The sequence below is a fragment of the Manacus vitellinus genome, unplaced genomic scaffold (genome assembly GCF_001715985.3).
Source record: "Manacus vitellinus isolate BGI_N305 unplaced genomic scaffold, ASM171598v3 scaffold_19_pilon, whole genome shotgun sequence".
Taxonomy (NCBI): domain Eukaryota; kingdom Metazoa; phylum Chordata; class Aves; order Passeriformes; family Pipridae; genus Manacus; species Manacus vitellinus.
In genome coordinates, this window is record NW_021939395.1 from 4,926,367 (window position 1) to 4,953,926 (window position 27,560).

The following is a 27,560-nucleotide window of genomic DNA, read 5'->3' on the forward strand; positions in this document are numbered from 1 at the left end:
GCATAAATATAATATTTTAATTTAAAATTACTTCAGAATTATTCTAATGGTTGCCCTTTATCTACTAAAGACACTATTTTAAGTAAATCTCTATAGGGGAAAAAATCAGTGCCACGATAGCTACAAAGGTTTTTAACGTGAATTTAAATATTCTAAGTGCAAGTTTATGTACAGGAAAGGACTTGTTGGAGTTCAGTGATTTGTCTGTGACCGTGTAAGAAATGCAGGACTAGACTAGATGTGGGTGCAAAATCCATTGATTTACTCACCAAACTCTGAAGGTCCAGTTCTTTACTCATAAACTCAAGTCATGGAAGTACTCATTCAAATGAAGTTAGTTGAGTAAAGGTTTACAAAATCATGGCTGAACGAATAACTCAATTTTAAAATTAAATATCGGTTTTTCAGATTAAATGAGGATTGGATGGGAATGCTAATGATATATAGGTTAATTTCTGCGAATAGTATTTATTTATTAACTTTAGTAACAAATTAATTTTTGCCCTTTGTTATTTGGTTTCCAGTAATGGCTTGGTTTTTTGTAAAGAATTTAGCCAACAGTACCCACTGTTCTTGGTAACAGAACAGAATGGGTACATTCATGTTTCAGAACATTTAAGTGATACAAATCTAACATCAAGCATATTCCATAGCAAAAAAAAAAGAAAGTAAAAAAAAATATTATTACATCTTAAAATTATTTTTCTCCTGAAGCAAGTGTATTTGGATTCCACTGTGAAAAATATTTTCGTGAGTGTACCATAAAATACGATATTTCAATAGTTTGTAACCAACAGTAATATACTTGTCAATCATGGTTTATAGTTATAAGCTGAATTTCAAAAGAACAGTGCTTCAGAGCTCAGTGGTATATAGTGCATTTAATGGGACCAAAGCTCTCTATAGGAAGCCTGATATAAAACCCGAAGACACTGAGTACATTTTATGAACCAGTTGCTCTCTGTTCTGCTGCTTGATCTAAAGTTCCAGTACTATCAATCAGATTTCTGCTGCAATGAACTGCCTTCTTATGGTAGGTGATAGATTTTACACATGAGAGATCAGAGCTGCAATAAAGCTACTTTTATTTTTAGCTTCCAAATGAAGATCAGCTAACCCATTACTATCACTTTTTCTCTTTTACTGCAGAAAAATTGTTAAGGCAGCTTCTAAGAATTTCCATAGGGCTTTGGGAGGTTAGAAGGCAGTCCACTGTGAGACTTGGTATTACGAGGCCAATTTGTTTCTTAGCTCTGCGTGTGCAGTTACCACCACTTTCACAGGGAATTACAGGACTTGAGGACATAATGAAATTAAAGAGGAGAGTGGGGCAGAAAGACATAATGGTACCAAGGAGAGCTGGATAGTGTGATCCAAACAAACTCTGATGGATAGAGTCTGAGTCATTGTGTATTTTAATAATACAGTATTTATCAGACCGCAGTTGTATTAAGAAGGGTTTAATCTTTTGACCATTGATAGGTTTCAGGGATATTGAAGCATACGAGTGAAATTACAGTCCAACTTATCCCCGGTTACGTCTGTTGCTACACTGTCAGGCACACAGCACGATGTCACTGACTTCAAAACTGTATCCCCCACCAATTCCTCATGTATTTTGTCAGTGGGGTCTGTTATCTGTATTTCAGTTTGATCAGATCTGACTGAATTTGGCTTCATTGATCTGTATGCTTTTTCAGAGTCCTTTTAACCTGGATATGTTTCTAACTGTTCCCCAGCTTACTTTAAGTTCACCGGCAATTCAAGTGAAACTTACCTTTTCCACTTGCATTGGTCCTAGTGACAGTCCTGTAGATTCCACTGGCTTTGTTAGAAATCCATAGGAGTTGGTAGGAATGTGCTTGCATTCACCATATCACTGAGTGATACCATGACTAGCTGAGTGAATGCAGAACAAAGGTACTTTACCTTCATGATGCTGCATTCTGCTCCAGAAGGCAAGCTGCCTGTGTGTCATTACAGAAGTCAGGTGTAAGAACGTTGGCATGATGGAAGACCAGACCAAAGGGATGTATGATCTTTGGAAGATAACCTTTCAGATGCAACTTCTAGGGGGAAGAATGGGGTGAATATACTGCAAGGTAGATTAATTGACCAACATGCTGCTTTTGTAGGATGATGCAAGATGCATGACTTCTTGTCTAAGTAAAGCTTTCCGAAATACAAATTTCACCCTTTTTATAATATTTCAATGTACTTTGTTACATCCACATGCTGGAAAAACCCAATCCCCAGTGCTCTGCAGCAGGTAAAATAGAAGGTGGAGTAGTTGGGATTGTGTCTAAATTCTGCACCAGTATTGTACATGAGTATGTGTACATATAACTCACCTCAGATCCTAATTTCTAGTCAAAAACTTTTGAAAATGAAAATGTGCATCCATGTGTGTATATCGTGGTGAGTTTTTATAAGCTGAAATCAGGCTATGTAAATCTGCAGCACTTGGCTTCCCTTTTTTTAATTTCAGACTCACTGTAAATCTCTGCTGGGTGTTTGTGTGGTCAGTTTTCAGCCAGTCTGCTCTGATTAGTTTATTGTGAAGCACAGTAAGCAGGAACAGATAAGGTGCAACCAATTGCACTGCAAAGGATTTTCTGTCAACTTCCATGAATTTGAGGGCACGAACTCAGCTCATGACTTGGGTTTCTGTTATATAATTACCGTTGCAAGTATGTCATCCTCAAACATCCAGTTCTTTTGTTCTGTTTTGGTTGTTAGCATTTGGCCTGTGTCCAGTTGGAAACCACCCAGAACCTTTTTAATCAAGCACATCCTGTGTTTCGAAATCATACTGCAGAGTAGTCTTGGGTAGTTTCCATAAAAGCCTAGCTAAAAAGAAGAATGTAATCATAATGGTATTCTTCCCCTGTCATAAAATTACTTCCTATACTTACTGTATTAATACAGTATTAAAAGGCCCTTCTCATGGGCTCAGTGAACTACCGGAAACCATTAAAAACTTAGAGCAGCAAATTTTTATGGATCAGACAAAACCGACTCATTTTATCTTTATAGAGTTTTTGTTATCCATCATACTTAATGATACACAACCGGTGTGGGGACTAGAGAACAGCTAAATAAAGGGAGCTCAAAACCAAAACAAGCAGCTGAAAATCTTTTTGTCATATTTCAGCAAGGATTTTTCTAAAGGGGTTCAGCACTGTTTTTGGTTGGGCCAGGATTTCACTTCACGGTTCTAAAAAAAATTCTAAAAAAATTCAAATAAATACCAGCACTTTTGCAATCCCAAATATTATCATAACACTTCATGGAAGCATGTTTGAAAATGGAAATGTGCTTCTGACATCTAACTACTTTTCATAAGTATCTAATGGCTTTTTGGAAGTTCTCCACTGTGTCAGGGACAGCCACCTGGGCATATAGAAAACAAAATTTGGCAGCATGTTCAAGCTATGAATTAAAGGTAATTCACAGTTTGAAATGAATCAGCATGAGGTCCTTATGAAGAGTAATCAGACATCAAGAGGATTTTACACCAAGGATTGTATATTGGATATTGCAACAACAAGTAATGTTGTTATTCAAAACTATTCAGAACATTCAAATCAAGAAGCACTGATGAATTTTTAACCTTGAAAGGAATCAGTTAAAAAAAAAAACAACAAAACTACAAACTGGATTCATTCAATGTTCATGCATCGTTTCCAAAAACATACCGTGAATTAAAATGTAAAATTCATCTCCAACTGGAATAGGAAGAATGTTTCTATTTATGTATCGACTCTGTATCTGTGTTCCAGTCACAGTGCAGCCCAGGTATAACACACTGGAGAATCTGCAGTCTTAGTATTACTAATTAACCATATTACAGCGTGGGAGTGTCCATTGATCCCGCAGTGTTGATACTCTGCTTTCTGTCAGAGCTCACGTTCACTCAGCGAGCGTGGCAAGCTTTAATCGTTAGACTAAGTAATGCCTGTTTGTTAGAAGTAGGAAGTTCCAAAGATATTCCCTCTGGGTAAACTGGGAAAGTCATGAATACAAGGGCCTCGCACTGCCATGTACAAATTATGATAAGTGAAACAACAGTGGCATGTAATTGGAACTCCATTAATCTTTAGAGAGCTCCAGTGCACCGTATTAAAGGGACAAATAGCAAGTGAAAATGGAAGGGTCTCTTTTGAGAAGGTGTCATTCATCTTTCATATTTACTGTTTTGTTTTGTAAGTTAGAAGTTTGCTTTGCATCCTTTGGCCTCATAAGTTCTTGGGTTTGGAGCAGTGATAGTCAGGATTGTGGTTTTCTGTTTCTCACTGCTGCAGGCTTTGCCTTTTGAGCAAACTAAGAAGTAATTTGGAATAAAATATACAAGTATTTCCTGTGGACAGTTGCCTATAGAAGCAAACTTGCAAAATATTTCAGCTGATGTGAAATACATTAAACACCAGTGCTGTCATTAGCAACCCTGTATATTTGAAGATAAGCCCATTATTCAAAATAATTTCTAAATTAGACTTTTAATTTGTTTTCATTATCCAGCTGCTCACATACGGTTTAACCTCCCTGTCAAAATAAAGTTATTTCCTAATACATTCTTTTCCATGATCTCTTTCTCCTGACATGTTTATAAATCAGTTTAAAAGATTGTGGAACAGAACTAAATTAATTCTATGATATTTTGCTGATTGACAGTGAATAATTTTTCTCGCCTATGAGAGTCTTACTGTCTTTAAGACTAAAACAAGCCAACCAACTGCATTCTTGCCAGCATTGCTGACTGCAACTCAAGTGAGCACTGAACCATTTGAGATTCCTCCGATACTGAATAACCCCCCATTAAAAATTCAACATTTATTTGCCCTCACTAATGAGTTGCAGCTGAAACACTTTGTTCTCAAGGAAGATGCACTACTGCATCACTGCCAAGTGCATGCAATCACTGAACTGCAACCACTGAAGTGTCAGCATTAATAGAGAGGGGTAAATGACACACAGGTAACATGGTTGGATCCCTGATGTATTTCCCTGTCCGCTACATATCAGTTCCCATTTTGGAAACTGGTTAGCCTGCAAATCTGCCACAGGTTTCCTTGTATTTAAAGAGCTTTTTCACAGGCAGCAGCATATGTTGTGCCTTTATGGCTTGAGGCCAGTCTCAAACCGACCTCCCAATTTACATTTCTGTGGGATGGAATCACTTCCGAACTTCAGTGCGGCTTCAAACATTCACTTTGAAAAACAAATCTCCTCAGTAAAACTGAAAACTTAATCAGGATAGAGCAGAGGAAGCCACACTCAGTACCTCTCCTACCCATTTTTTTTGGTGACCTGCACACTTGCTGATAAAATACATATGAGAGAACTTCTTGCTTGGCTTTCTGGCCACCATAACGTGGACCTCACCCTGCTCCCTTTAACTCTGACCTGTCCAGAGCCAAGCCATTTCTCTCTCTGGCTTTTTCTTCCTAGTGCTCTTTGTTCCAGTCCCTTTCGTTCTTCCTGTCATGACTTACTGGCTTTGTGGACTTTAGTAGCCTGAGACAGAGAAAATTGTCACCCAGATTCATCTGCACCATGCTGCAAAATAGCCGTAATCGGAACTGGGTGATAAGCTTGAGAGAAGAATGAATTTTGCCAGGAAGCTTGGCATTCATAATACCAGAGTGGGCTAGAAACTCCCAATTTGTGTCCTAAGTACCCTAGGTAAGACTAGCAGCCACTTTTCCTAATATCCCAACTTAATCCTTGGCATCTTTCCTCTGAATCCCTCTGACAACCCCAATAATCCACCACATTTTTCTCAGTTTTACACTCTCTATCCAGAGGAACTTATATTGCTACCATTATCCTTTGGGCAGAGGGCTCAGCAGGGCTCCAAAGCCTATCAATTTTCTGGCCAGAGGGCTTATTTTTTATGAAGTGAAGTTCTCACAACACCCCACGGGGCTAGGCCACGGTCACTGCATTATCCTCTGTCTTGGAGAGCCCTTGGAGCCAGAGATTCAGAATAGCTGTACCTTACAAGTACATCCTCCAAAACGGTGAAAAAGGAAAATACTCCCCACTGCTGGGCTAATTACTGCTCTAAATTCCTGGAGGAAGAGCTGCTTCCCTCGGTTATGTCCATGCATCTCAGAAAAATGTGGTTTGAGACATTCCTAATGCTGTAACTGCAGCTTTCCAAAAAAATTATGTAGCCCTGGAGGAGGGGGGTGATGTCTGTAGCCTTACTCCAGTAGGTGCAAACCAATTGTTTAATTAATATCCATGTTATGGAAACACAGGAGGGGGCCTAGAAAACTGGCAAATAACTGATTGTTTTCTAATTTCCGCGGGAGCTGTTTACCCTTCAAGATAAAAATAGTAAACAAAATCTGAAGGTGGTTCAGCTTTCAGGAAATTGTCCCTTACTGGAAAGCCTTGTTTAGTCAAAATGCTTCACAAAAAGATCTTTACAGCTTTTGAAAGAAAGATGTTGGCTCATCTACATCATACTGTCAAGAAAGACTTAAGTGCAGCTGTCAGGCTCATCTGAGTTTGCAGATGCAATAATGAGAGGTTGCTTTCACATCTATTTACCTGTTAGACTCCACTAAGTATTTGCTTTTTGGGTGTCCCTGCTAAATTGCATGCACGTAACTGTGTTTTAAGGACATATATGTGCTTTTCTGCAGAGAGAGGAATGCAAATCAATACTGCCCATGTTTGATTTAGCATGAATTTCAATAGTTCCAGACAAATTCGAAAGCCTATACAAATCACAGAGCTTCAAGTCTGGCTGTGTGCTAGACTGGAATTTTTTGTTAGGTCAGACCTTTATCTCAGCTTCTTTTTGTGACTCTTTATGGGGAGATTGAAGAGGAACTGAAACTGGTGACCTGTCTTGACCTTTAGTACTGGATTAAAATTCCAACTTGCTGCCATGGCAACGAGGCCTTGAAAATTAGATCCTGACAGAAGCAGAGAGAAACTTAAAACTGCAACTGCTGCACTGAACAGAAGAAAGGTTGCTTACAGATGTCAGTGACAGGCTCTTAATTGAAATAATCTCCCTTTCCCTGTACTAAAAAAAAATAAGGAAGAGAGAAATGAAAGCAAGAAAAGCCGAAAACAAACAAACAAGCAAAAATCCCCCCAAAAATTGTCTTTTTTTTTTTTTTTTTTTTAAATCTGTTGCAATTCAGAGCTCATGCTGCTGTATCCAGCACAGGTGAGAAGGGAGCCAGACACACAACTCACAAAGGCCTGAACCCCCTAGACCAGACTGGCAGCGGGAGCCAGACAGTGGCCAGTGTTAAATCACAGGTTAACTTTATGTTTTTTTTCTCCTTTAACCTGACACCAGGGATCAAAAGAGACATCACAGTGTCTCGTCTGACTCCTAGGATCCATGCAATTATCTGTTCTGTAGATGTAAAGGGATAAACATAAGCTAGATAGTGCTATTCCAGATCAAGTGTGATAAAAGTTACTCATTTTCCAATCTAATCAATGCAACAGTCAGAGGGAGATAATAGTGCAAGTCCTTCACTGCTAAAGGAGGTTAAGTTGTTTTTTTCCCCATGGAGAGCAGAATTTAGTTGTAACCTGAAGGGAGAAGGTTCTGAGGGTCACCTAAAGGATTTTCTGCTCCTTTCTGCTTTATCCAGGAATCTCCCTCATCCCAAAATCAAATAACCTTGAAGATCAGGTCACAACACAGTCTCATGTAAACCTGTGGTTTTCCCCATCCTTGATGATGCTCTGAGAGCCGTGCTCACCTTTCCCAAGGCATCAAGGACCAGAAACAGCCCTTAGCACACAGGGGAATGCTGCCTCCTAGCAGCCAGTAGTCCATCTTTCTAGAGTCCCTGTAAGGATTGCTGTCTTCTACCCAAAAAAAAACAAAACAAAACAAAAAAAAAAAAAAAAAAAAAAAAAAAAAAAAAAAAAAACTCCACATAAAAATGTAGATTTTACATATCAGAAAAAGGATGTGTCTTAATGGACAAATAGATAGTGTTGAATTGGATTAGGTGCTCTGTACAGTTAGATAACTGCTGCAGAATCAGATTAGATTGTAAGTACTATATATAGCTAGATGAAAGTTTAACAGCTTTTGGTAGATGACATTAAATTTTTGGAAGAGAGAGTTTTGCCAAAGCTTAGTGTCTAAACTAATTGCAAAATCCCAAAACTGTGTTTGGAGTCTGAGTTCAAGTAGAAGGCGTGCACAGAAAAAAAGAAAACCACCTTTAGTTTTCTTTAGACTCTACTACCCAAGTATTGGATTTGTTGTGTATTGGTGTAGTGTAGAATTACAGAGGCAGAGGAAACATTATGGATGTTCACAAACACAAAATTTTGCATGATGTGTTTTGTATCATTCGTTGCATTGCTTAGAGATAATATTTATCACTAACAGTGTCCATTATCAGGGGCAGGTTGCATTGAAATGATGCATTGTGTGGTCTTAACAAAACACCGGTTTCTGGAGTAGACTGTTGATAGACACTAGAAAGCGAGTGAGTGGATGAGCAGTTTACTAACAAAGGAAAATAAAATCCATTTAACATTTCTCAGGCTCTGAGTTATGTGCTTCAGTAATGTCAGACAGTTAAAAATAGAGGCCATTATTTAAAATTTCAAGTGTTGACTTAATTCCTAGAGTAAGTTAGTTATTTCAGAGGAGTTGCTGTCAGAGATGAATTCAGCCCATCCTGATGAACACTTGCCACTGTTACCATTTCCTGCAAAACACCACTAATTCTGCCTTAATTACTGTCAGACTGGACTATGGAGCCCTGGAGTATCTGGCAATAAAGCTGTGTTTTGCTGAGAGAGAAGGTAAAGAACCATTTAAATAGGTTTTTGAAATAAGCATGAAATCTCTGAAGATGTAGTGTTGTAGTGCAGACTGTATATCAAAATATATAAGCATCTTGTTGCAACAATGGCTTTGTAAACACATTACTGAGCAAACTATGAAAAGTAATCCACCAAGGGGCTGTTTCCCTAACTCATAAGCATGAAGTTAAGAGACCAGTGCCATAAAGTAGATATGTGCTGTTAAAAAATACTTTTTATGTGAGATTATTTTGTGTTAAGCCCAATAGATGATTCCTTTTTTTTTTTTTTGATGCATATCTTTTAATACTTGAAAATACTTGTGTTTAAGGCAAAAGTCAGCTGCCCTCAGAAAATCTGTGAATAATTCATTAGCTTGGGGCAAAAAATGCTTGAGGGTGGAATGAAAGTGCCCACATGCACCTCACTTGGGCAGAGTGCAGCGGGTGTCACCCAGTCCTACTAAAGCTATCCACTAACTTTTTGTGGAATTACAGTATTGTGATGGATAATGAGGAATGCCTTCAGCACTGTCACTCCTTTTAGCAGCCTGCAGGCATGGCCTGAGGGGCGATTGGAGCCCACCTCCCCCGGCAGGCAGAGCCTCCTTGCTCCCAGCCCTGTGGTGCCTTGGTGAGGCACCAAGGCTGCTCTCACAGGAGGGGCACAGTGTCTTACAGATGTTTTGGAGGCCACAGTTTGCAACTAATCTTGGCACAGCTGTCAATCACGTGCGTATCACTTACCCCCTTGTCAGCAGCCTGAGCCAGTTCAGAGCCGCCTGCTGCGAATGGAAAAGGCGTGAGGTGAACGGTGCTGCGTGGGAATACTTCTGATCCCTTCTTGGCATCTGGCCTCGTGCCTGGCTGAGGAGCCTTCCCACCATACAGTGTTCATGGATGATGTCCAGAAGGAATGAGGCATCACAACCGGAGGGTGATCTGAATTCTAGGTTGATAAGCGTTTCTGCATTTACCCATCATGTCTTCTTTAAAGGTAAACAGCAATGCTCCTGGTGGCTACAAGGGGAGTTTGCTCAGAGAGTGCAGCTCACTCTCAGAGGGATTTTGTTCAGGAAATTGCAAAACTTGAGTAAGAAAAGGTGTTAAGTGAATTATATACAAACTGGATATGGAATTAATCTGCCATAGCCAAAACCCAGTAAGAGCTCATGTATTTCCAATTGCTGACATTTCTTGCAGTTTGTAACTTGTGCAGCTATGCAAACACTGAGGTAAAAATCCAATATCACCTCCCCTCTCCAAAGTACAGAACTTCCTATGCTCTTTTGCTTTAGCCAAAGTCTTACCCACTGTTCTTATCATTAATTGACTCTTGTGAATTAAAAAAAAAAACACGACACAAGGACTGAGGTTGGTTGGCTGCTTGGTACACAGTTAAGGCTGATTAATACTAATGAGAGAGCATTCATTGATTTTGTTTGCTTTGTCTCAGCCAGTAGAAAAAGTACATATTTAGGAGATCAGAGAAAATTTATATGGTTGAAATCTCGGATATGACTGTTCGAGGTGCTGTTCTTAGGAAGTAATGGGAGATTGAGACTTTTCAGAGGAAAGAGCAATATACCTGGTTATGAAGATTTTGCAGGACTCGTTTATTAGTATAAGGAAATGGTGTTTCAGCAATGTTGTGTTGTTAGGGACTGAGGGCCTTAATAAGCAGCTGCTGTTCATCTGTAGTAAGTTTTTTAGAAGTCCATTCAGACAGGTGAAATGACTTCATGCATAGCCTGCAGAGCATGCTTTGTATTACAAAAAAAGAATAAAGCAAACACAATGAATCTGTTAAATCATAATGGCTCCCAATCGTGACAAATTTGCAGATTAAAGCTCATTGAATACACATTTAAATGATAAATGATAATGGCTTGGAAAGAGTCATTATGATCTATTTCATCAATAATCCACATTTTTTGCCTTGTAACTACACCAAGGATGAGTATAATGAATACTGCCTGATGAAAAAAATATTTTGTTTGTGAAAGAGAATCAGAGAAAAGAAATTCTCAGATTAACAAATTTAAGTGGTTGTTACTGTTTGTTTATATTGTTTATACATGACAGATTTTCCCCATTATTAATATTAATAATTTACAGCTTCAGAGCTTGTACTCAGGGGAAAAAAAAAACATGTTTAGACTTAGTATCCTTCAAACCACAGTTGATTTCAGTGGGTTTTGGAAAGTGAAAGCAGAATGAAGCAGGGATGCAGTATTAAACATTCAAGGTGTTAGACTGCAGATTGTTCAGTGCTTGTGAACACCAAGTCCCATGAAGTTTGTGAGCAGAATTCAATGCGTTTGTCACAGATTTGTCATGTTTCCCGTGCAGAAATGTGCACATTTTCTTAATTTACTGTGCACTGGGATTTACTGTGCCTGCCCAGGACATCCTTCAGGGTACTCCAGCAGTTCCCAAGTGCACTCGTGTCAGTCCAGATGGTGCCGATGTGTTTTGGCGCTGACAGACATGCACTTGTGGAAAACCTGGTGAGGTTTTGTCGGGAAAATCTTCAATTGTGCTGAAACAAAATTTCCTGCTGAGGAAGAAGGAGAGGTGGAGGTTAGACTCAAGTGTGCTGTGTTGCCAGCTCTTGGTTGTAACCTCATGTGCATATTATCTCATGCCTGACCAGGTTAGGACTTCAGTGGCGAGTTCCTTTAGGAATGAGTTCCTGCAGGCCATTTAAAAAGGAACAGCAAAACTCTGTTTGGTATGGGGGGTGACAAAGGGCATCTTTGTGGGATATTCTGACTGAAATTAGCAGTTAAAGCTGAAATTTTTGAAATTGAGTGGGTATTCTTTTGTATGACACCCAAAAGCTAAATCTACTACAAGTATGAATGGTAGTGGCCTTATTGTGTTGCTGGATAAACTGGATGAATTAACACTGGAGCAGGATCTCAGTACACTTAGTCATAAAAGTCATCTCAGTGAACTTACCAGAGTAAGTTCATTCATCTGAAGGCCATGAAACTCTTTCTCAAGAACCACATTTATCAGGTGCTTCTGGGCATTTACTGTTTTCTGGTAACATACCATTGCAAATTAGCACCATGGAGCCATTTGACAATAAACAAGACTGTTGGAATGTCATCTGCAGAAAAAAGAGCAAGATCCAGTTCCAGGGCCTAGATAGCCCTCTTAAAAACTTTGATGATTTAAGTAGTTCTCTTTAAAAAAAATGGCTTATTTTGCTCTTTGAAGTCACATAGCACATAACTCCCACCCTTCCCCTTAGATATTTTCACCGTGAGCGAAACGCTTCAAGTGGCCGTTGTTTCAGGCAGTCGATATCTGTACAAATGCAGCATTAATAGTGTCCCAAGCTACCACAATGTTTTGAATTACAGAAGTGGAGAGCTTTTTAACTTTGAACACATGCTTTGCGTAAATACTCGAGTAAAATGTAAGCTTGCAGTGAATTTTTGTATCCCTGCTCCTCCTGAAAGCCGTGCGCAAACTTATCCCTAAAGCCTGTGGCTGAGCCTCTGAGGCTGGGGTGATGTTCCAAAGTGAGGATGAGAGCCGTGGGAACAGCTGTGGTGTCACCCTGCACTAGTTTCCCAGGCCAGAGCTGGTGTGTCCCCATGTCCCATGATGGCCTCGGGAGCGGGTGGGGGCAGTGCTGTGTGGGGGGGATGCTCAGCTGAGCGGGGCAGAGTGCAGTGCTGCCAGGACCATGTGCTCACAGCGAGCTAAAAATGCCTTTGCAGCACACCTGGGCGTGCTGGGGGCACGGCCTTCATGCTTCAGAGGTGTGAAGATGAGCAGGTATGGGAGAGAGCGATTCCTCCTCCTTCCCTGGCCACCCATGGGTGCTGCCCCAGCCAGCTTGGAGCTGGCCCCTGTGTTTTGATAACCTGGTCGCTCCGTGTGTGGCCAGCTCCAGCCTCCAGAATCCCTGCAGCCGTTGTTATGGCCAGGCTAATGACTTGAAAACTTCTCGTTAAATATTCCTCTTGGCAAAGTTTGGTTCATAGATGGTCTCAGGGAGGAGGGAGGGGGGGGTCTCAGTCCTGGGTGTTAAAAAAAAACAGCTTTATTTTTAGCTCTTTTTCCATAATAAGGTTTTCTCAAATGATTTGCTACAATAAATGGGTCTGTTTAAATTTGAAAAGTTCAGTTATAAGTTCAGGGGTAGCCCTTGGGCACTGTGGTGGAAGATCCTTGTACATACTAAGGAGCGATTATTGACAGAGTTTAACTTTATTGACCCTGCTCTCCTAATTCCCAACAAATTTTCTAAATGTGCTCTTTAAAATCCCTACAGAACACTGCAGGTTTTGGGTAATTCCAGAGCTGCACCTGAGATTATTGCTTTATTACCTTCCTTCTTTCTATCCCCATCCCTGGCCTGACCAGGCCTCTGACATTTCTTTTTCAATATATTCTAAGCAGAGTACATGTGTTTGTCCTTCTTACAGCTTTCACCTCAACATTTATGCAGGACATCAGATCTCTTCTGTTCATTCAGGCACTTTCCACTCCTGCTCTAGCCCGTTTCAGCAATGGACTTGCCTATGCTAAAAATAATTTTTTTCAGCAATTTGATAGCTTTGCCAATGGGTTCAATGAAAACAGATGGCATGTTTATGCCTGTATTGACAACTGAGAGGGCTCTGAAAGTCTGTAGACTTTCTACCTTTCTGACTTCCCTGTATCTCTCCTCAATGGTACAGTTTCTTGCTGAAGGGTTGACTTGACTAATTTTCCACTGCTGTCAAGCTTGCACAGTTGAGGGATAAAAATCCTACTTGAATTAGTAAAGAAAAACTGAATATTTAATTTCTGCACAGGATTCTGGGGTTGATAACTTATAGCTACTTGTCATATAAATTAAGTACAGTTTGTGCTTAAATGCTTTTTTATTAGGCACTGCTGAGATTGTTAATAGCAGGTTCGTTCCTCGGGTTGAGAAAAAGTTGCTTGCTCTGAAGTGTTTGAAAGTCAGGTGATATGTGTACCTTTAGGTAAGAAATCATTCTAAAGATTAGAAGGACAAACTTTTTCCTTATTTACTGTTTCCATCTTCCTTGGAAATAACTATTTTGCATTAATACTCAATATACCTAGCAAATCACTAAAGCATCTTCTTAATTTTGATCTTTTGCTATAATGACATATTAGATGCTTCTTTTGAGAGTTAACCTTAATTCTTACCAAGTTTAGAGTTCTCTCATATGTGAGTTAATAGAAAAATATTATCTATAAAACATTGCCTGTTTCACAGAACATTCACCTGAATATTGAGAGGAAATATTTACTTAGAGAAAATAATCAGGTACTTTGGGTGTTTTTGTGCCCCTTTTCCATTTTTTTCAGAAAAAAAAAATAATCTTAGGTTAATTACAGAAATTCTTCCTAACTCTGTACAAACATTTTTTAACTTCTCTGGCTGGTGGTCATATTTCAGGTTGGATGTGGCAGGGCAGGAGGTTTTACTGTTGGCTGTGTAGTCCTCACAGGCACGGATGTGAGTCAGAATATATTTAGAGAGGAAAACAGGGGAAAGTAGGAAAGAAAACAGGAAAATCAGCTTAACTGTGCCCAGTCAGCATCAGCTCTGCTCCTGTTCCTGTTGCAGCTTTCTCTGTGGTGCTCAGGAATTGCCCCGGGCTGCGTTTACCAAGTTTAGGTGCTTGGTAATGATCATTGTGCAAAACTGAACTGTTGCTTCCTGATGCACTGAGTGCTTGACAGCCTTCCCCATGCTCCTCACAAGTTGGCTTGTCCAGGTGTGCAGGTGTGTGTGTGATGCTTTAAGTCAAAACAGATACTAATCATGTCACAGTGCTAGAGAGAGATGTTTAAAGGGTACAGGGATGAGCATGGAATACAGTAGGTGAAGTAAAACACAGACGTTGGGGGAAGATGAATTTGTTGTTAAGGCATTAGATTGGTGCTCAGGGGAATTTGATTTTAATTCCAGCTCTAACAGGGACTTCCTGTATGACCTTTTGGAAATTATGTCTCTGTTTTCAGTCTGTAAATAGGAATGATGTTTTTTTCCCATCCCCTGCCTTTTAAGTTTAGACAGTGCAGTTGCTAAAGCAAGGACTCTTACACTATGTCTTTGTGCTGACCTCTTGTCTCTTGGTCCAGTCACATGTGTATGATATGGCACAAAGTTGTGAATAGGGAGAGGAAGAATGTAAAGTTGCAGATTGGATATGCATGTCACTGGTTAAGAATTTACAGAATTTAATATGGGATGATTGGAATAAACCTAATGAAAACATTGCCTATTATAGACCAAGATTTTTATAATTTCTATGGACCTCTGTACTGTGAGAGGCTCCTGTAAAAAAACTGTTATTCTCTGTTAAACTCTAGTAGGACTTTTTACATAAGCTGGTTTTTAGCATGCATTTGGGATGAGTGCATTACCCACGAGTAGTGAACTCACAAGTGAGTTATGCGGGTAATCCCAAACGAGTGCCAATAAAACTTTTATAACGCATAGCATCATTATGGAATTCGTTTATGCCACATATTTTACGGGGGAAAAAACTATTTTGGTCATATATTGGAGAGTTTATAATTTTTTTTACTGGTGCTGTTTTTCACATCCCTCTGCCTCTAAAGCCGAGCCAAGTGAATACCAGCAATCTGGTATTCTAACCTAGAAGGAAGGGAAAATTAGAACAAACACATGTTTGAAATCTCTCTGAAAATAAAACAAGGACCAGATTCTAATCTCCTTACTCATACCAAACACCACCATACCCCCTGAATAGCTCTATAGATTTCTTTGGGACCATTTGTCAAGTGAAGTGCTATTTGACATGTGTGGCAATACCCAGAATTGGCTCAATCTAAACTAGCTTTTTCCATTTAAGCCCTCCAAAGCTTGCTGTCTTCAGTGGTTAGAAACACATATTTACGTTTTTTATCGCATCAAAAAGGAGAATTCTCACGCTGCTTAGAGGGGTTATTTCAGCCCCTTTTTAACAGAGTCGGGCGATGCGAAGCAGAATCCCAGCACTTCTATAAAGCTGAGGCAGAGTAAAGCCCTCCTGGGGGGGGGTGGCTGGCAGGCTAAGCACGCTGCTTCCCACCCCATTTGGTGGGTCATGTTCAGGCTGCAAAGACTGATGAATTTGGGCCTTCCACTTCACCAGTTGCAGTCAGCAGCTTTACAAACCCCACTTCATACCTCTGTAAACCATACACATGTAAACCTGTTGCACTGATGTAATACCCTTGTCCCCATCACTTCAGCCATTGGCTGCCATGTCCCATATTCAGTTCCCCTCCTTTTGGGAACAGTTATTTCACTTCAGAGACTTGAGTCCTCTATCTTGCTTAGTGTAAACACAGTGCATTCTAAGAGTTTTTATCTCTTTCTCGTTTGTTTTCTGCTGCTGTGTTAATTTTATTGCCAAGATCAAAGATCCTGAACTGGTAGACATTAGTCAACAGAAGAACTTGACTTGACTTTATGGAGAGCAGGATCAGGCCATAAACATCCTGGGTTTGTTCTTTTGTCTCACATAAAATAACTCCACCGATAAAATGCACTCTGTGATGATGGCTAATCAGGGATTGCTGCTTAAAGCTCCACACGTAACCTAGCTATCTCCACATTAACCTCCTACTTTCATTTCCTTGGTTATGTTGAATAGGAAGCAGTTATTGAACTGCAGTGTTATGTTCATAGAAGCCATTTGATTAATTGACTATGTTTTGAACTCTTGTGACCCGCGGCTGAAATATAGCTCAGACAGAAGTGACAGAAGCGATGGGATGGGAGTATAAAAGAGCACCAGTAAACTGTCCATGGGCAGCCCACATTCATGTTCATGTTTATCCTTGTAGAACTTGCTAAAAGTAAAGACAGATGTCCAGCTTATCTCATGTAGTCAATAGCAATAATAAGTACGGATGCTGCTCACTGTGAGTTGAGCCTATTCCTGCTGTCACTCTGTCTTTATGTATCCACAGGGAGAAAACCTGGAAGGCAGGCAAAAAAGAAAAAAAAAAGGAAAAAAAAAAAGGTGTTGCCAGAAATCCCTGTAGGCTATCTGAGAAGGAGCGGATGTGTAAAGCATTTCTTTCTGCATAAACATTTAGAAATCAAGCTCTCATAAGTCAGGGATCCACCAAATGTGGTGTGAAGAGGCAGATGAAGCCTGCCTTCTGGCATGCCAGCATTTGCTGATTGATTTGGAATGCAGAAGGGCCCTTTTTATTTTTATTTTAAAATTTGAACCACATCTTAATACAAATCAGGTGAAAAATAAATTGAAAAATAGCAAGCCTGAGATTACAGATGTGCCAGCTTCATATTGTTCAGTTTAGCTGAGGTCATAGTCAAGCCCATCAAGTTCACATCGTTTAGTGTGCAGCCACTGAGGTAATATTCAAACAAAAGAAAAGCAGTCAGAATGCTGATATGCTCCTACTTTGCCAGCTGGCCTCATTCAGCTGTGCAAAGCACACTGGCTTCAGCTATGTAAGGAACTTAAATCAGTAAGGAATACAGGTTTTTAAAAGGATATGCTATTCCAAACAGCCCATTCGTGCTCCAGCTCTCTGACTTTAGATCAGTCATAAAGGGGAAATACCTCTCCTAATATGCAGTTTCATATTCTGAAATTTAGTATGCAGGAGCTATACTAATGATGATACAGATAATTTAGACAGAGGAATTTTTCAACGGGGGACATTTGTATTCTGCTCAGTAGTTAGAGAAATCTTGAACTTCCTAGAAAGCCTACAAGTAGAATTACTGGCATCCGTTCCTCCTCCATACTGGTGATGTTACCATGCTGGTTCCCTGCACACAGGTATAGATTTATGTAGATTAATTTGGTATAGTACAGTGAATTGCCACTATGATATATATTTTAGAATTACTTCCTAGCACAGCCTAATGGCTGGAATCAAATAAAACATAAAAGTAGATTTATATAGATTGCTGTATAAATCAGATAAAGCTTTATATTACCTAGCATTGGTAATGGAAGCTTTTCCTGCAAATAGTATAGAAGTTTTTCATGTAATATTTTCATTATTTCAGTGAAAGTGAAGCAACAAAAAAGAAGAAAAGAAATAAACAAGTCTATCGGGCTTAGCCACCATTAAACATCATTAACTACAATTTTGCCTGACAAGTTCTCTCATCTGGTGATGGGTGAAATGGTAGAAAAGTAGACTGAACAATTGCATAAACCCAAATGAAATATGCCCTTGTATTCTAAGTGTGCACAGTTCAGTCAGTTAAAATAGAGCAATTTATTATGCTTTAGCAGCTTGAGCTTAATCTAGTTTTAAATAGATCTCTTTTTTTTTTTTAACCTCTTGCTGTGATTTAACTGGTTTGGGAAGACACATGATATAGTGCTACACAGTGTCTGCTCCCTCTCGTGCTAGTTTACTTTGAAATAACTTTAATAGAGTGCTGATGATGAAAATAACTCACAGGAAATGTAGATAAGCCTTTAAACAACAGTGAATACATTTGTTTTGTTTGAAATGAGTGGATAAAGGCTTAATGGAAGAGACAAGAATATAGAGTGGAGAGAAAGGAGATTGAGTGTAGCAGGCACAGCAGAGTGGTCAGCAACACCCTCCTGAGGATTTGGGGCTCTCCAGGCTCCACCAGGCAATGGTGCTGCCACACGAGCATCCGCTTTTCATCAGCTTCTCAAGGTTAACAGCTCTGAGCATTTTGGGCCAACCTATCAAATGTCTTGCTGGTCAGTTTTTAATATCAAACTGCCACTGCAAACCACTGTGAACCACTTTGCCATATTGGCCACCCGTTGTCAAAGTAGGTTGGAATGTTTATCAAAATCTCCTCACATAATATAGGCAAAGCTCTCACCTGCCTGCATTCAAAGTGTGCTCTGCTGTTCCTCGAGGCAGGGAGTGTGTGACCTTTACTGAGTGGAATATTTTGACTGGGGACATTTTGTTTGATATTACGCTGTAGTTTTCCACTTATTCATTAGATCCCTCAGCCTTTGTGGTTTTTCACAGGTAATTCCGTAATTACACCAGCTGTGATAAATACTTTATTGAAATCTTACTTGAAGGAATTTAGCTCAGTCCCTTTGCATGTGGAAGGAAATAAGCATCTAAGTTAGTGTTTGCGGCGTTGATTGATACAAACAGCCATGCCAGATGCATATAAACTTGTGCATTTATATAAGATCCCACAGGAATGGAAGAGGGACATGTTTTCAGGGAATTTTGTGTGCACATGTGCATTTGTAAGAAGTTCAGCAACCAAGTGACACCAAATTCTTTGTATAACTGAGGGCTCTGGCTGGCACAGGCTGCTCTAGCAATAGGATGATAGACCCTTTCACCTTCAGGTTACTGGTTGAAATTTAGGGCAGATTTGTAGGGAACAAAAGTCATTACACAGAGCTATTCAGTGGCCTGTGTGAGATGAAATTCTCCATCGGAGTCTAATGGACATGTGTCCAGTTCCTGAATCTGTGATCCTAATTGGCACTCTTGTTGATAGTGGCAGCATAGAGACCAAGGACTGAATGGGCATACAGACAGAATTTCCTCTCCTTTTCAAGAGAGGAAAGACCAGTAGGATGTTTGTGTTATTGCTGCACATGATATGAACGTTTTTTGGATTGAGAAGGGACTGCAAACTTCAAAAGCATTCATGAAGTCTCAAGTCTTCTAAAAAAGCCCTAAGCTAACTTTGTTGTTTTTTTTAATTTAGTGAAAAAATTGCTAGCAATGTTTGTTGAGCTGGCTGAAGGTTTGAGGTGTCTTGAGTAAAAAAGTAAGGAGAAAAATGTTTTAATTAAAAGTCAGAGAATACCAGGAAAATCAGTAGAGGGGGACTGTATGTACTGTTCCTTCTTACGAGTGACTGTTTAAACAGAACCAGATTCACTGGTCTTTAAAATTTTCCTAGAAGAAATTTGTTGTTTCCTAATAAAAAGGAAAAAGAATAACACTAAAAACAAAAAGAATGCGCCCCCCAGCTGACTGCCTGAAGCAGCTCCACGACCATGAGTATGTATTGTGATCAGAGACCGTATATTGCTAAAACTCCTTGATGGAATGAGTTTTAATTTGGTTTACAGAAAGCTTTAGGGGATATGGCTCTCTACAAATTAGACCACAGGAGCTATAAAATGAAGGATGTCCTCCCTAATTAGAAACAGTGGAGCAGTCTGGTGTTCTTCCTAGTTGTAGCCTCATGGGTACTCTCTCACAAGTGAACTCTGTGCAATGGATGCTTCTCTAGTAACTGTTATCTGTCTTTTTACTGGAGTTTATCTACCATCCAATTTTCTCTCTCCATTTCTGTACATGCCTTTCTGTATAGTTCTGGCAAGTTCTTAACTGAAGCTTTGAATGGCTGCCACAAAACAAAAATTCATGTGTTGCTCGGTGATTAGTTACCACTCCCAGAGCAGCTTATTTATTTTAAATATTAGGAAATGGTTCTCAAACTCGGGTGAACATGGCAGTCAGTTTAGGGGCTCCTTTTGCAGTGTGCAGCTGTGTCAACCATTTCCTCATTCCTTTTCTGGTGAAGTTAATGAGAGTTAAAGAGAGGCATATAGATGGACTGAAATAAATTAAATTTCATTTTCTAGACACATTTTTTAGCAAGAAAGTGTTCATCAAACTGGCATCCAGGATTTTGGACAAGAAAATAATACAGTTACTTAACTATGACTAGAAAAAAAAGTGGTACCTGGAAATCAGGACGTCTACAGCTTGTCATTTGTGCCCAATGATAATAAAACCACATCTGAGCATAACTGCAGAAGGGCATTAGGCACAAGTGCACAACAGTCACAATCAACTACAAACCTATTTCCAAAGTGCATGTGAAAGGACAGCTGAATGCAGAGCTGAGCTGTGAAGTATTCAGACTGTGCTTAGGCAGCTGTAATTTGACCTTTTTAATTGTAAGTAAAAGAGAACATCCAGGTTCTTAATTCATTAACATCTTTTCATGTAGACTTACATGGAGTAGGACCAACGACTGGTCCAATGAAAGCTTTAATTTACTTGTGACATATTGTTTCCACTAGGAGTTGTTGTAGATCAATCCGAGAACAATTACCAGGTAAATAAAAGAGCAGAAAAAAAGAGCCAAGTATTACTCTGGAATGTAAGTGAAAAAATGGAAATTTAGAATCAATCAAAATATTTATTTTGCTGCCCAGTGTGGAGTATTACTGACAGGAAAGGGCTGTATTTTTAAGTGTGATTGCTGTTTAGATTTTACCAGAATATATAACTGAACATGTCTCATGACCGTCTTATTTTCATGTAGTATTTCATCCTCCGGCGTTGTAGGGGAACTTTATGCCAAGAGAACTCACTGGAGACTGAGTGACAGATCAGGCTGTTGTCCCACATTCCCTTTCTACTAAATCACAGTTTTCTTTAGATGGAAGGTGGCTATTGTGAAGCTGTCAAACTGAGGAAAGTTAAATGGGCTGAAGTGAAGGCTCCTGCTAACAATAGCAGCTATCTCTGTCAAATGAAAGCTCAGCAGACAGTTACAAGGCAATTCGGCACTGATGGGTGGTCGATTAAAAACAACAAAAGGCAAGATGAATGAAAGGGGAAAATCCCTATTACTTTGTGGTAGGAGCAAGGGAAAAACCAAAAATAAAATAAAAAGTCCACCTCACCCAACCCTGTAGCAATTGGAACAGACTTGTAGTTAGCATGACCTTCATCATCTCAGATATGGCACAATAAAACTGACAAGATTATTTTCTCTTCAAGCAGTGCTGAGGTATTTTCATTGGCAAAAATCTGGAAAAGTAAAATAAATGCAGAGTTCAAGGCAATTGAAGAATTCTTGAATCTGATAACAGCTGGAACATAGTGCCACCAGGAAAAATAGCTTGGTTTTGTACTAAAAAATTATGACTTGATCATTTTTTTTACAGTGTCATTTCTGAGGTTTTGAAGGTTACCCTATAGACAACCAGAAGAGGATTAGAGAGAAATTATCTTTGAGCTCAAGGGAGCACCAATTTAAATTGGATTTGAGATATAACTTTTGCATTACCTTAGGAGATGAAAGGTAGTGTTGTGCCCTGATAGTTACCCAACTGCCTAACCATATGTATCAACTGGATTAGTCTGTAGATTAACAGCTCCTGCACCAAGTGCAAGGTGTATCATGCAATTTCCTCTTTGTGGGACTCGTTCCTTTCCAATTGAACTACCATCAAAACTCAGCAAACATGGGGAGGGCTTTGCAGCCTGCATGTCAGACAGAAGGTAAATGTACACACTTGTTCCTCAGAAGATAATTGTCACTAAGACTTGGACTGCCTACAGCAGTCCTCCACTACTGTGGAGTAAAATGAGAAAGTACAAAAGTAATAGTTGGGGAAAAAAGGCGCATTATGTCCTTGTATATATCCTGATAGAAAATAAAGTTTTGAAACCCTAGTGAAATTTGATGGGAGGCAAGCACCTAGACCCACTTAGATCCTATAAAATTCCTATTCCTTTTCTCACAATTTAAATGCCAGGATAAAAAAACCAGGAAGAATGAACAGGTTCTTACACAGCACACAGTTGGGACTCAGGTTGATGCCAACAGTGGAGCCAGGGTTCGGAGAGATTCTGATAAAACTTTGGAATAAAAAATTTGGGAGACATATGCGCTTCATGAGCATAATGAACCAGCATTTCATTCCAGTTGTATTAGAAAAAATAATTCTGTACTAACAAATGATGCAGAACTAGATGCACCACAGGCTCGATCCAGTCTGACAATTTTGATATATTATTATTCTCTTATTTGTAAAGTCATGACATCATTACTTTATCAATTACATTAAGTTTAGTCTGCATTATCCCTAAGTTTTTCCCTTTGAAAAAAAAATTGAGTATTCATTTATCAATTTTATGTACTAATATTCATGTTTATTTGTCTGATAATAACATCAAGATACTTTAGTCATGGACAAAGAAGGCAATTCCCAGACATGGTATAAATGTACAAAAAGAAAGGCGAAAAATTGGTATTCTGGAATTTTCTCTTTTGGAATGTTTTTATCACTGAGGACCACATTTGAGTTCTAAGGGTTTTTTCGATGGTAACATGAATTTCATCTCATAACTAATTTGGTATGAAAATGATATTAACCTACCTCTCAGAGAATCAACCACAGTGTTCCTCAAAGGCTTTGTGGTAAAGGAAGACCAGGGTGGTCTCAAGATGAATTTGGGAGAGAGATGTTAAAGCAGAGAGCTGCTAAAGGAGGTAGTGTTTCTCATGGTCTTCAAAATGTCAGTGTCTGTCACGTTCTCACCAGGATCAGAATCGTGATTGCAACTTGCAGAGTTTGCTCTCAGTATTTGTTGTCCAGCAGGTCAAAGGAGGTTGTCTTCCCCTCTACTCAGTCCCGGTGAGGTCTCATCTGGAGTACTGTGTCCAGTTCTGGGCTCCTCAGTTCAGGGCAGACATGGAGGGCCTGGACTGAGCCCAGGGAAGGGCTGTAAAGATGATGAGGGACTGCAGCATTTCTCATATGAGGAAAGGCTGAGGGAACTGGGACTGTTCAGCCTGGGGAAGAGAAGACTGAGAGGGACCTCATCAATGCACAAAATATGTTAAGGGTGGGTGTCAAGAGGGTGGGACCAGACTCTCTTCAGTGGTGCCCAGCGACAGAACAAGGGGTAACAGGCACAAACTGAAACACAGAAAGTTCCACCTGAATAGGAGGAAAAACTTTACTGTGAGGGTGACAGCACTGGAACAGACTGCCCAGAGAGGTTGTGGAGTCTCCCCCTCTGGATGTGATCCTGTGCAACCTGTTTTGGGTGAACCTACTTTAGCAGGGGGGTTGGAGTAGATGATCTCCAGAGGTCCTTTCCCACCCCAGCCATCCTGTGATTTTGTAATTAGGTATAAACAATGTTGTGGGTATTCCCTACCATTTAAACCAACTACTGAATATTCCTTTCTTGGTTCCTCACAGCTTCATTGTAGAGGGCTCTGCAAGCATGAATTAGCAGATGGCTCAAAAGTAACCTGGAATTCTTAGAGAATATAAAGAATGGAGAGTGTATGTACACAGGGCTGCCGGGAGATGCTGGCTTTTTCAGAATACACTATTTGCAGGGATACTGAAAAAATAATCTGCAGATTTCAGGACAAAGAATGGTTTAACCATGTGGCACAATTTATAGGGTAAACAAACTCTCAGTAAGAGCTAACTATATCAGAAAACTTGTGTAACATGCACAGAAGGCACTGTTAAATTATTTCAGTGCCATAATTCAAAATGCTGAGGAAAACTCTCCTGTATTATAGCCAGAGCAAGATTGGATCTGTAGCCAAGTACATCAACGTAAATGTTCAGCTGTCTGGGGAAATACAAGTCTTACACTGTTACTTAGGGGAAAATGTGCACAGACATGGTGGAGCCCCTTATGAAACAATCCTCATTTTGTTAAACAATAGGATCAAATTTTCAATCAGGTTATCTAGCATATTGCATTCTGCAAGCTTGCCAAGCAAAGAGAACTATCAGCATGAAGACCGATATATTTTTACAGAATTAATGATGTATGAAATCTGGAAGTGGAAACATACATTTTCATTTTATCCTCTAATTTTTCTTTTTACATTATAAGTGAAAGGAAATGCTTGGAAGTATTTGCAGTTATTCATATCTGTTTATCTTAGAGTGATTATCAGAGCAAACAGTGTCAGGCATTGTGTTTGGATCTGAGCCTGAAAAATAGTGCTTACAGGAGCAAGGATTACTTGCATGAGTCAGTGTTTTCAGGACTGTGCTTAGTACTTGATTTGTCTCATGCATATGCAGTGCCTTATAAATCATCCAGATTCAGAAATCATTTAAGTATTTTTTTCATTTATTCCATCTATTTATATTAGTTTTAGTCTTGCTTGGTTTTATCTCCTCTATTTACATTAGCTTTAGTACTGTGTGGATTAATGTGTTTATACATTTTTAGATTGATCAACAGAATGTTCATTTAAGGATAGAAGTGAACAGTCTTACTGAACATTCATTTTTCTTTTCAAATTCCCTATCAGATCTGTAGGATAGCTGTGGATTCTTGATGGAGGATTTTGCAACTACAGGAGAAGTGGGTTTAAAAAACTGATTCACAAATTAGTGCTCTGAAAATGAAGCTCACCTTCCCCAAGATCACCTTATCTTTGCTTCCTACGGGGACTTTTGCTGATTGATCATCCCTGCGCTACCCTGTGTAGCAGTTGTGGTCCAGCAGTATTTTCCATAGAGCTGTAGTGCCTCTGTGGCACTGAAAGCCCTGGTCGGTTCTCCCATGCACACATGAGCCCCTGGTACTTGCTCATCTCTGTGGCTGACCCCTGCTGACCCATCAGCAGGCCAGTACAAAGGACTTGCATCCCCCCTTGGAATTCTGCTTTGGAAATACACATCCCTGAAAATCTGTGATTCAAATGCTAAGTTTAAAGCATTTTTTAAAAATCTGACATGTGGCAAATTTCACTTTTCTCCACATGCCCAAACACTGTTTCTGAAGCTCGAGCTCCCATTCTCCATAGCCTAACAAATCACTGAAAAGCTGTGTCATGACTGCATTGCATTGCCTTTGCAGTATCTGCAACTGGAAGACCTCCCTCTACCAGTCTTTATGAAACATCTTGAGTCTTCTATTTGAACAAGTAAATAATTAATTACTTTACAGTTTTATGAAGTTGCTGTTCATTTGCACTGGAATTAAGAAGCCAGACCCTTTTATCTGGTTACAGGACACTCATCCCCGATAGTTCATTCTTGAAGACTAATTGACCCCAGGGATTAAAACACCTTTAAACCTGAGATCACTGTCAGGGAGTCTTTGTTGCTGTTCCTCCACTCATCTGATTAATCAGGGCCCACTCACACTGAACTATCTCAAGAGGACATTGGTTACACGTTTTTAAGAGGCCAGTGTTGTGAAAAAAACTGGCAGGCTTTACCTTCAACTTGCTTCTTGCCAAATACTCTTTATCCTTTCTGTGAAGGAATGAGCAGATCCCAGCAGTGCTTGTGCTTTTGAAGGTCTCTTGAGTTCATTTTAGGAGTTTGTAAATTTTCTCACATCAGCGAATACTGTAATAAGAGTAAATTTCTTCTAATGGTCAGTTAAAAAATGATGTTTCTACTGAAGAAAAATCTGATTTGTATCAGGAAGAAGAGACCATGTCTCTGTTCCTTTCCTATCACTTCTGTCCTTCCTCCAAACTGAGGCTGGCACAAGTGCATATACTACGAAATACCGTGAGATACTTGGGTTTAGTTTGCCTTTGGCATTTTTTACCTCCTTTTCTTCTACCTCTACCTTCTCTTTTCCACTTTCCTATTAGTACTTCTTATGGAATTTTAATAGAATCATTTCTTTCTCTGTCTTCCTCTGTTCTTTTTGTCCCTGTCTCCTTAACCAAGACGTGACCCCAATGGCATCCAGGTTTAAGCTGGAAAACTCTGATAAGCCTAATACTAGGCAGAAACAGTTTTTACTAGATAAAATAGTTTTCCCTTCTATATGTCCTTAAGCTATGAAAACTGAGTGAAAAGCTCCCACGCCGTATTAGAGTGCTGTGAACCCACAGGAGCTGACGTGTCTCCTCTGCAGACACAGTAACGGAGCAGTACCTGTGTTTGGTTTCAGGGCATAAACATTTATTGGCCATGAACACTGTTCAAATGCTTTGTTAAGGAATTGAGACTATGGAGTTCTCACGTTAATTGTAGTTGAGAGGTTACTGGGCCTTGTTATGGCTAAAAGAGTTTTAAGTAGGGAAATGATTTGTGAACTGGGGATAAATTGGCCTCTGTTGAACCTTGTATTTACTTGGCACCCTGTTCTCAGCATCCGAACTCCAGGCAGCTGCTCTGATTTGCTCACTCAGAGCTTTCTCTGAGGCTCCTTCGGCTTTTCAGATCCACCCTTTTTTGTGAAGGGTGGATAAAGTAGATTCATCTTGTGGAGGAAGGCTGGAAAATTACTGCCGTTCTCCAGAGGTCCTGCCAGAGGACTGTGCCAGGGCAGTGAGGAGCAGGAGGCAGATGAAGGGCTGTGGGTGCCATTTCAGTCAACAGACTGGAACAGACTGGTGTCACTGGTGAGCTGCAATGCCTCCTTATCTCAGAGCAGGCGCTGGATGTTTCTCTTCCTCATCACCCCAGTGCCCAGCTCCATGCAGTCCTAGTACCCCTGCCAGAGAGGAACAGAGTTCATCTCAGTCTGTGCTGTCTCTGTGAAGTGCCTTGAGGACACACTGTCATTCTTATCACTAACACTGAAGTGCAGTCTCTCCCCGTGGCACTGAACTTTGCAGACAGCAGTTCAAAATTAGAAACAAATAGTTCAAATGGCAGAAGGAGACACAAAAATACATCAGTATAAAGGTTTACATGAACAAAAAAAGCTGCTTCCACTCCAGACCAGGTTATTGAAGCTTCGGATTTACCAGATGCAACTCATTTCCAATCTGCAGAAACAAAAGGGCTCTGCTCTTCAGATATGAGATTAGTCTATGTAAGGGGAAAAGAGTGCACAGAGAAGATTTGCAAATGTCATGTTGGTACTGACAGCTCATGAAACAGCTCCTTGAAGGACTCACTTTGTTACCAGATTTAAAAAGGAATAAAATAAAAGAATGTTATCAATGAATAAAATTAATGTCCTTCCATATGCACTGTAGAACATTGGATAGATGAGCCAGTCCTGTGTTATTTTTCCCCTGTTGAACAACTTTCT

The 27,560-nt window shown here is 39.8% G+C and overlaps 1 protein-coding gene across 1 annotated transcript in view; it reads left to right on the forward strand.

Moving 5' to 3' along the window:
• Positions 1 to 27,560, forward strand: part of AFF2 (AF4/FMR2 family member 2) — a 249,579-nt gene that overhangs the window by 118,809 nt on the left and 103,210 nt on the right. The gene's annotated exons all lie outside the window — the stretch shown is intronic.